Source organism: Bos indicus x Bos taurus, chromosome 15 (assembly GCF_003369695.1).
Source record: "Bos indicus x Bos taurus breed Angus x Brahman F1 hybrid chromosome 15, Bos_hybrid_MaternalHap_v2.0, whole genome shotgun sequence".
Taxonomy (NCBI): Eukaryota; Metazoa; Chordata; class Mammalia; order Artiodactyla; family Bovidae; genus Bos; species Bos indicus x Bos taurus.
Genome location: NC_040090.1, coordinates 1,503,999 through 1,515,317, shown reverse-complemented (window position 1 = coordinate 1,515,317; position 11,319 = coordinate 1,503,999). Strand labels below are relative to the sequence as shown.

The following is an 11,319-nucleotide window of genomic DNA, read 5'->3' as shown; positions in this document are numbered from 1 at the left end:
AAGGAACCCTATGACCCTGCAGATGGGACCTTAATCTCTTTTCTTTTTAGACACACTGCCTACATGTATCTTATTGCTTTGCTGGCTCTGAGTAACCATTTCTAAACCCAACTCAGTGAGGGCTCTCAGGTTCCTAGTCTAGAGTCAGCCTTCCTGGTAAGGATCAACCTTTGGATAGATCAGTACCCAAAGAAAGGGGAAGAAAATGTTCCAAGTCATGAATGGATTGATATGAGTGGTACTTTGTAAAGAGGTCTCTAATGAATGTTCGTGGTCATAAGGCCATGCTCCAGCTGGCTCTAAGGTATCAGCCACACAGTGCCTAAGGCCATAAAGCTAAGGGGTGTCACCAAAAATACCTGAACACAACCTAATTGTCCATTGACAGAGAAATGGATAAAGAAGATGTGGTGCACATATACACTGGAATATTACTCAGCCATCAAAAAGAATGAAATCATGCCATTTGCATCCAGCCACATGGATACTGTCACCCTGCTTATTTAACTTATATGCAGAGTACATCATGAGAAAGGCTGGGCTGGAAGAAGCACAAGCTGGAATCAAGATTGCCGGGAGAAATACCAGTAACCTCAGATATGCAGATGACACCACCCTTATGGCAGAAAGTGAAGAGGAACTCAAAAGCCTCTTGATGAAAGTGAAAGAGGAGAATGAAAAAGTTGGCTTAAAGCTCAACATTCAGAAAATGAAGATCATGGCATCTGGTCCCATCACTTCATAGGAAATAGATGGGGAAACAGTGGAAACAGTGTCAGACTTTATTTTTGGGGGCTCCAAATTCACTGCAGATGGTGATTGCAGCCATGAAATTAAAAGACGCTTATTCCTTGGAAGGAAAGTTATGACCAACCTAGATAGCATATTGAAAAGCAGAGACATTACTATGCCAACAAAGGTCCGTTTAGTCAAGGCTATGGTTTTTCCAATAGTCATGTATGGATGTGAGAGTTGGACTGTGAAGAAAGCTGAGCACCGAAGAATTGATGCTTTTGAACTGTGATGTTGGAGAAGATTCTTGAGAGTCCCATGAACTACAAGGAGATCCAACCAGTCCATTCTAAAGGAGATCAGTCCTGAGTGTTCTTTGGAAAGAATGATGCTAAAGCTGAAACTCCAGTACTTTGGCCACCTCATGCGAAGAGTTGTCTCATTGGAAAAGACTCTGATGCTGGGAGGGACTGGGGGCAGGAGGAGAAGGGGACAACAGAGGATGAGATGGCTGGATGGCATCACCAACTTGACGGACGTGAGTCTGAGTGAACTCCAGGAGTTGGTGATGGACAGGAAGGCCTGGCGTGCTGCGATTCATGGGGTCGCAAAGAGTCAGACACGACTGAGCGACTGAACTGAACTGAACTAACATGGATGCACCCACAAAGTGTCCTACTGAGTGAAGTAAGTCAGACAGAGAAGGAGAAATATTGTATGACATTCTTTATATGTGGAATCTAAAAAGAAATGATATAAACAAACTTCCAAAGTAAAAAATACATTATTTTCTATCACAAATAATCAAATGGAAACCCCATCAGTCTATGACCAGAAGAGTAAAAGGAATAAGCAAATCTTTGTGGGGCCTAATTATGCAGTAGACATGTAGGTTGGGAGTCATATCTGAAATAGCTCCTTTAACTTATTACTCAAATTCCTATTATGACTAATAATAAGTGGGCCACTTATTTTTTATGCCAAGGTACATATAGGAAAATTTAAATTGTTTTTTAATTCAAGGAACTATAAGACACAGAGTGAACATTGGCTTCTTTCCTTGAGTTTTTTCAAGGCATCTTTTATCTCCTTGTTTCTCAAACTGTATATGATGGGGTTCAGCTTTGGGACTCACAACTCCACAGAACAAGGACACCACCATATCTTGGCCCGGCGAGTAGCCAACACCGGAGTGGAGATATGCAAAGAGACCAGGGCCATAGAAGAGAGTCACTGTGATCAAATGAGAGGCACAGGTATTGAAAGCTTTTGTCCACCCTGGGGTTGAGCGGATCCTCGTGACAGCAGCCATGATGTAGCCATAGGAAACCAAGACAACAAGAGCTGATGTCCCGAACGAGCGAGGTCACTCCCTGGCTGAGGAAGGGGCTGAAACAAGACAAGACCAGCAAGGGTGGCAGGTCACAGAAAAAGTGGTGAATGACCCGTAGCCCACAGAATTGGAGCCCGGATACAGATCTGGTCTGCACCAGTCAGGTGAGGAGGCCTCCAGTGTATGCTGCGACGGCCATCCGCACACAGACGGGGGCGTCACGAGGGCTGCGCAGAGCGGGGAGGGCTGCGCAGAGCGGGGGGAGGGCTGCGCAGAGCGGGGGGAGGGCTGCGCAGAGCGGGGGGAGGGCTGCGCAGAGCGGGGAGGGCTGCGCAGAGCAGAGGGCTGCAGGGCTGCGCAGAGCAGAGGGCTGCAGGGCTGCGCAGAGCAGAGGGCTGCAGGGCTGCGCATGGCGGCGAACCGATCGTCCGCCATGGCTGCCAGGAAGCGGCACTCCGCGTCCCCATCCCGATGAAGAAGAAAAACTGGGCGGCACAGCCCATGAGGGAGATGGTCTTCTGCTCCCTGAAGAAGTCACAGAGCGTCTTAGGGGCTATGGAGGAGGTATACGAGAGGTCAATGAAGGACAAGTTACCGAGGAAGAAATACATGGGGGAGTGGAGGTGTGACTCCACCGCGATCAGGACGATAAGGCCCAGCTTCCACACCAGAGTCATGAAGAAGATCCCCAGAAACAGACTGAAAAGGATGACCTGAAGCTCGGGATGCTCTGAAAATCCCAAAAGGATGAAATGTGTCATCAGGTTGATGTTCTGGCCCAGGGCCAACTCTCTTCTCTCTGCTGCCTTCAGAGCCCCATGCGATTCCTGAGGCAATGAAAATCCAGGTAAAGAAACCATTTGGTTCTGTCATGGAATCCTAGACCCTCAGAGCCCGAAGAGACAGTGAAAGGCAAATGTCTTACCTCCACCCAATGCAGAAATCCCCTCTACAGCATTTGTTGGGTTTTTCCAAAAGATTATCATCACCCTCATCTCATTTGTTTATGCAAAAGTGACCGGCCTCAGAATAGACTGCCATGTTTGCATTATCTGGATCATCACCTTCACTGTCCACATCACAGCTTTATCAAAGGCAGTTATTCATAGCACTGGGATTAAATACCACCCCCCCCCCTTTTTTTTTTTCAGTTGTTCTGAGCAATGCTATGACAAATTTAGACAACACATTAAAAAGTAGAGACATTACTTTACGGACAAAGGTCAGTATACTCAAAGCTATGCTTTTTCCAGTAGTCATGTACAGATGTGAGAGTTGGACCATAAAGAAAGCTGAGCAGCAAAGAATTGATGCTTTTGAACTGCGGTGTTGGAGGAGACTCTTGAGAGTCCCTTGGACTGCAAGGAGATCCAACCAGTCCATTCTAAAGGAGATCAGCCCTGGGTATTCTTTGGAAGGACTGATGCTGAAGCTGAAACTCCAATACTTTGGCCATCTGATGTGAAGAGCTGACTTATTTGAAAAGACCCTGATGCTGGGAAAGATTGAGGGCAGGACGAGAAGGGGAAGACAGAGGATGAGATGATTGGATGGCATCACTGACTCAATGGACATGAGTTTGAGCAAGCTCCAGGAGTTGGTGAGGGACAGAGAAGCCTTGTGTGCTGCAGTCTATGGGGTCAGAAAGAGCTGGACACGACTGAGCGACTGAACAACAAGCTTTGTGATTCGATTATTGAGCCACTCAGATTTATACTAGATTTTTTCTTTTTCGAAAATAAATTCCTAGAGAGGCAATTTTGTGTTTCTTATCATCATTGTCTGTTCTGACCAGGCTTTATGGAGTCAAAATGTTCTTTTTCCTTAAAGCAGAGCAATGAAGCACTTAGAGATGTGAAAAACTGGCTTCCCCTTTAGAAATTAAAGAAAGGGTAAGGAAAAAAAGCTCCATGCTGTGAAATGTTTACACTCAACATTATCAACACCGTGTGTTTGACAGAGAAATGAAGATGATGTAGAAAGTAATAAAACATTGCTATTAAGTTCAAAATATTCAACATATTGCATGAGACAGTCAGGAAATAAATGAATCACACCCCCATGCTTCAGGTGCGCAGAGAGCAGTGTTTGTCCAGTGCCCTGGGTCTGGGGCACAGCATCTGAGAGGCAATGTGTTTGAGGACTCCAACAATGAGGAAAGAGTCACCAGAATGAAAATTTTGTGTGTGAGTGGTTGACAGGTGGTTCGTTCAAGATCTTTGTGTTAAAAATGAAAAAAGCATTTACAAAAGCACAGAGACCATAGCATTTGAGGAACGCTTAAAGTGTTAGCATGGCTGGAGCACAGAGTAATCAGAATTTAGAGAAGATAATTAAGTCTACCTTTGAGAGATGGCAGGGGCTGAACAAACTGTGAAAGGGCTTCAAAAGTGAAGATGATGAGGACATACGTTGAAATGTTTCATATATATAATTGCATTTATTGGCTATATAATGGTACCTATTGCATATATAATGGCACATACTGTGTGTGTGTGTATATATATAATTGTATATATGGATTTACATGCTCATATTTAATTTCAACCTTCTCTCCACTTCTGGACTTCTGTCCCCTTTGCCCTGCTGTGTTCTTTTGATAAGAATTATCTCCTCTTCTGGGCTTCCCTGGTAGTTCAGATGGTAAAGAATCCACCTGCAATGAGGGAAACCTAGGTTTGATCCTTGGGTCAGGAAGATCTCCTGGAGGAAGGCACGGCAACCCACTCCAGTATTCTTGCCTGGAGAATCCCCACAGACAGAGGAGCCTGGCCGGCTATGGGGTCTCGAAGAGTCGGACACGACTGAGAGACTAAGCACATACACACACCTCACCTTCTACATAGCATATAGTTCATTGCTTTATTGACTACCAATGGTCTCTCTCCCTCCACAAGAATGTAAACTCAATGAAGTTTATGATTTTTTGGCATTTTTGTCTCTTTTGTTCATTGAAGTATCACAAGCACCTAGACCAGTGCTTGGCACATAGTACGTAGTCAATATGTATTTGTTGAATAAATATCATGATAAGGAGTTTGACCTTTCCCCTACGGCCAAAAGAGAAAGCAAGAACATTTTATTTTTGCTTGTTTTTTAAATTTAACTTTTTTCTGTAAACAGGTAACTAGATGTCAAATACTAATTAACAATATAACTGAGAGCAGAGCAGAAGCAGTGGAGAAGGTGGATGAAAGTGAAAGAGGCTGAGAAGGAAGACTAGAAAGTTGCCTCCCAGGCAGCAAGAAAGCTGATGATCATTTGAATTAAACAGGTAGATGGAGAAACAAACCCACCCTGGAGATGTAATGACATCATTCATTCTGCAGTAAGGAACCACATCTAGCCCGACAACCAGTCTCCCTGCTTCAAGTCTCACATTTACAGTCATTGTCAAATGTATGTTTTAGCAAGTTTCATCCTGATTCTTGCTACTTCAGCCTCAAGGTTCTAAGATATCTAGTCTATTACATTTTTAGAGTGGGATACATGTCGACTGCCAATTATTTTATATGATTACTATGTTGATAACTTGGTTTCTTTGACCTGAATTATCTGAAGGTGAAGATAAAGAAATAGAGTACCTGACATACATTAAATTGCCTTATAATTATTTAACTAATATGCATATATATACACACTTATACACACACACATTAGTTTGTGTGATCTGAGAGTGACTATGTAGTTGTTTGGTATCAGAGGTGAAATTAGAACCTAAATCTCATTTTCCAGGAATAGCCCTTTCTGCTTTACCTTATTCTAAAACCTGGAGCTTCAGTGATCCCTAGAGAGAATCCAAGGAAACTTGATGATATTTTTACATTGTGGGCATACACATGCACATATTCATGAGTCTAGAATAGGCTAGAAACAAAATTGCTCATTTGAGTCCTGTTGCTCCTACCTTTTGGCTGTGTGACCTTGGGGAAAGATATTTGCCTTTCTGGATCTTAATCTTCCTATCCCCTGCCTATACAAGAAATTAACTCAGATCATTGTCTTCTACTCCACTTCCCTTCCTTCTTTCTTTCCATCTTAATTTCCATTAGTAAGTAGCAGAAACTTTTAAAAAATGAGATCTTCTGTAGAATTCCAGATTTATAAAATAGGTCTAGTCCAGCTCCTCTAGTTAAAGCCAGAGCAGTAGGGAAGAGCACCTTGCCCATTTTCAAGGGTCTTTCCAACCCTCCTATTCTGACATTCAAGGATTCACTGTGAACTATTTCTCAAGTAAGGCAAAGAGCAGACTCACCTAAAACTCCTTAAACTCTGAGTTTCAGTCAGATATCAAAGACCAGAAGCTTGTAGCAAGGATAAAACTCATCTCTGCTGGCACCTGGAGCATTGTGGTGTTGGTCAAAAAGATAAATGAAATTTGAATGTAGCTACTTTAAATTGGCCAAGGGAAGGACTCAACAGGACTCTAAAGCAAGACCCATACTCTCCAAGGTACCACTGGGTCTCTAGTTCAGGGGTATGACAGGTCCCAGAGAGAACCGATTAGCAACGTGGCTGCCCATCTGGGCTCAGAGAGAAAAAGGATGCCAGCTTTGGTTGGGTGGAATTGATTTCCATTGGCCCTGCTGCCATTATATTTCTAGTCCCTGATCCGGGTCCAATAGGGTTTTCCTAGAGATAGGGAAGCCAAGAGTGGCTTTTGGCTTCAAAATAGGTAACTATATCACCAACCACAGTCACCTTTGTGTAGCACCAAATGTTTTACAGAACTTCTTCAATGTAAAAATATCTTTTGGATGACTCCAAGGGTTGGAGTTAGGACTGAATGGGTAAAACTGAAGGAAAGAAAGAGACAGAGAGACTAAAATGAAACAAATAGGATAGTCCAAAGGCAGAATGGATGCTTTGGAATGGAGTAAATTCTCCATCACTAGAAGTGAGTGAGAAGTAAGTGAGGAGAAGACAGTGATGATCTCACTTACACGTGGAATCTAAAAACAAGCGAACTCATAGAAACACAAATCAGATTGGTGGCTGCCAGAGGCAATGGGTGAAGGTGACCAAGGGATACAGATTTCCAGCAATAAGAGAAATAATTTCTGGAGATGTACATCATGGTGACTAAAGTTAAAAAAATGCATCATATATTTAACAGTTACTAGGACGGTACATCTTAAAAGTTCTCCTCACGAGAAAAATTGTGTAACTATGTGAGGTGATGTATCTTAACTACATAAACCTACGTGGTAATCAATTCACAGTATATGCATATACTGACCCATTATGGTGTACACCTTAAACTAATGCAAAGTTATATGTCATTTGTATCTTAATAAAACTGGAAAAAAATAAAATGAATAGGCTATGAGAGAGAGTATATTCCAGATTATTCATTGGAAGGACTGATGCTGAAGCTGAAGCTCCAATACTTTGGCCACCTGATGAGCCAACTCACTGGAAAAGACCCTGATGCTGGGAAAGACTGAAGGCAAAAGGAGAAGGGGCAACAGAGGATGAGATGGTTAGACAGCATCACTGACTCAAGGGACATGAATCTGAGCAAACTCCAGGAGATAATGGAGAACAGAGGAGCCTGGCATGCTGCAGTCCATGGGTTGCATGGAGTTAGACATGACTTAGGGACTGAACAATAACAGTGAGAGGGACAGAGTGGATCTGAATTAGTTGACCTTGTTGTTGCTATTGCTGTTGCTAAGTCGCTTCAGTCGTGTCCGACTCTGTGTGACCCCATAGACAGCAGCCTACTGGGCACCTCCATCCCTGGGACTCTCCAGGCAAGAACACTGGAGTGGGTTGCTGTTTCCTTCTCCAATGCGTGAAAGTGAAAAGTGAAAGTGTCCAACTCTTTGCGACCCCATGGACTGCAGCCTACCAGGCGCCTCTGTCCATGAGAGTTTCCAGGCAAGAGTACTGGAGTGGGGTGCCCTTGCCTTCTCCATAGTTGACTTTATTGGTTCTTTAAAATTCTAAACTCTATGATTTTGTACAATAAGGAGGAAGAGGAAAGAAGACCAACAGGTACTACCATTTTTGGCTGTGTGGATCGCACCTTTCATATCCTTTATTTTGTAACATCCTCATAGTAGCTCCTAGTGAAAAACATTCTTAAATGCACTTTCAGGTGTGAAAATGGAATTTTGGAGAAGTGCCTGACAAGGTCATGCAGAGAGGCTGTGGTAAAGCTGGAATTTGTACTAAAGTCTTCCAGAATCCAAAGTCCATGTTCAGTCCTCCATACCCCATGGCTGCGCACCACACCCCGCCCCCATCCCTGCCCTGCCAACATGAGGACTTGAAAAAATGGATGGCAATGGGGAAAGTCACCTGACAGACTTCATTAAAAAAAAAAAAAATCTATGTGCAGGGAGTTTAATGCAAAAATGATAGTTTGGTGTAAGACCAGATTTCCTTCATGTCCATGTTTTGTTTATGGTTTATGGAATGTCCCACTTGGAAAGACCTGAAGTCTATTTGCGTATTTGGTAAAAAGAACACGCGAAAAAAAAAAAAAACAGAAGGAAGTGGGTACTGTGCAAACCCACAGGGCCCTGTGGCCTCATTCGAGGGTTTGTGCAAGATAGCAGCTGCACCATTTTTGCTGGCAGCTCTTCAAGCTGCATCCAGATGAGAAAAATCTGCTCCCTTTTCCTGTCTCCACTCCCAGACCCCACCCACTGCTCTTTCTTCAGGGTCAAAACCTCCCACTGTGAAACAAAAAAATCACATGCCTTCCCGACATTCCCAGCTCTTGGCCTACGACCTACATTCTTGGGGACCCTCTAAGGCTTAATACTGGGGCAATGCAGTAGTTTGTATGTAGTTACTCTTTTCTAGATTAAAAAAAATATGTGAATAAAATCCCCAAACCCCTCTAGCCTCTTACTCCTCATTGCAGAGTGAAGGGTATAAGGATGAAATACTGGAAGACTGGCATTTTTTAAAAAAATCCCTGCCTATCTCCCTCCCTCCTTTTCAAGGCAAAATTTCAGAAAGGACTCTCTCTTTTTCTGATACTTGCAGAATAAGCAGATCATCAATAGAATCAAATCCTTCTTTTAAGGCATCTCCGTACCAGCCCCCTTTTGTCAGGCCATTTGAACCTGATTGTTCATGGCCTACCAAAGTCTTCCAACTGCCTTCTTTTTCCCTTCAGACTGTCTCTAGTTCACCCTTTCCTCCTTAACCTGAAGAAGGGCCTCCATAAACACAGATCCAATCATGTCATGCCTTGTCCAAGAATATTCATCAGTACTGCTGTTCATTAATAGCCTGATGACATTCAAGTTTCTTAGCCTGATCCTCAAAGCCCTTACTACCCAGCGATGCTTGGGGAACCTGTCCTGGAAGTCAAAGAAAAGTATGAATGAAAGGCCTTTGGATGGGGCAAGAAGAAAGTGGTGGTCTTCCAGCACAATCTCAGGAGCCTATCAATCCCAGATGGGGTGTCTAGAGTGGGGTTCCAGAGGGGCTATGAGTAAAGCCATGTGAGGAAATGAATGAGACCCCATTTTAGCAGCAAGAGAAGAGAAAGGAATGGGGAACAGGAGCCACAGCTGGCAATGTCAAGGGAAAGAATTCTCAAGGTGGGGAAACTGGAACAGATTTGCAGACTGAAGGAAAGACCTTCGAGAGGAATTCTCCACAGCAGTCGTCCTCAGTCATGGCTGCTCACAGAACAGCTGTTCATGGGCAGAACCAAATTTAAGCCTGTGCCTCCAATCATGAGAAACACAGAAAGGCTGGACGAGAACCACAGAGGCAAGCATGATGGGAGGAACAGGGAACCCAGAATCAGGAAGGGAGGGACTTAAACAGGGAAGAGGTGGCACAAAGGAGACTATGTAGGACTTTATGTTTTTGCTTAAAACTGGCCTTGTCTGCCTTTGCCCATAATTGTTTTAGCTCATTAAAAATAACATGCATGCACGCATGTGTGCCTCCTCAGCTGTGTCCAACTCTTTGCATCCCCATGAACTACTGCCTGCCAGGCTCCTCTGTCCCTGGAAATCTCCAGGTAAGAACATTGGAGCAGGTTCCCGTTTCCTTCTCTAGGGGCTCTTCTGGACCCAGGGATTGAGCCTGCTGTCTCATGCATCTCCTTCATTGGCAGGCAGGCTCTTTACAGCTGAGCCACCAGGAAGCCCCAAAAATAACATAGAAGTTTATTTTGGGGGGATCCAGGGTAAAGGGAGAAGGTATTCTCTGAAATCCATTATGCAGTCTTAGAATAGACCTATAAACCAGCATAGTAAAACCTAGAAAATAGTTGCCTAACTCCATGTGTCAGGCAGATGTGGCCCTTCAGACGCACACAGCATCTATTGTCTATTCTTTTAGAGACTCTGATCCTGTTTGGAGCGCTGGCAAGGATGGAGGCTCTTCTGGGAAGCCACATTGCTGTGGTATCCCCTGCTGAGACAGCCCACCCCCAGACTTCCCTAAAGAAGTTTTTCTGGGACACAGAACTCACACAAGCATGGAGCCACTAGAAATCATGCATCCAATTAACTGTGTATTGCCACGTGGAGTTGTCCCTTAAAAACAGACCTTAAAATGACCCAGAGCTGATGTTGCTTGGCAAACGTACAACCTCTCTGAATTTGCTTGAGTTTAAAAGTAGCAGTTTGTCAGTGGGCTGAATTTCAAGGAGCAAAGACAGCTGGGATTGGACTCAGGCAGTCAGGTTGATAGATGTTCTCTGGAGAGGTCTCTCCAGCTGGAGCGCAGATGGTGGGAAAGGCCTCATCTATGAAGCCATAAAAAAGCCAGATGAATAAGGAACATTTTAGGCTACGTGGATGTTGATGGTTTGGAGAGGGGAGAGGAAAAGAGGAGACAGTAGGACACCAAGTATCTATTTATTTTACTGAATCATTCATTGGTCTTGAAAATCTAAAATTGTTCTTCATTCTCTCTACCAGAACATAGAAAGCCTATTAAAAAGCAAAGACATCACTTTGCTGACAAAGATCCATCTAGTCAAAGCTATGGTTTTTCCAGTAGTCATGTACAGATGTGAGAGGTGGACCCTAAAAAAAGGCTAAGCACCAAAGAACTGATGCCTTCAAACTGTGGTGTTAGAGAAGACTCTTGAGAGTCCCTTGGACTGCAAGGAGATCCAACCAGTCCATCCTAAAGGAAATCACACCTGAATATTCACTGGAAGGACTGATGCTGTAGCTAAAGCTCCAACACTTTGACCATCTGATGCAAAGAGCTGACTCATTGGAAAAGACCCCGATGCTGGGAAAGATTGAAGGTGGGAGGAGAAG

At 43.8% G+C, this 11,319-nt stretch overlaps 1 pseudogene; it reads right to left on the bottom strand.

Moving 5' to 3' along the window:
• Positions 1-1,758: 1,758 nt before the first annotated feature.
• On the bottom strand, positions 1,759-3,230 carry LOC113905981 (annotated as a pseudogene).
• Between the last annotated feature and the right edge of the window lie 8,089 nt (positions 3,231-11,319).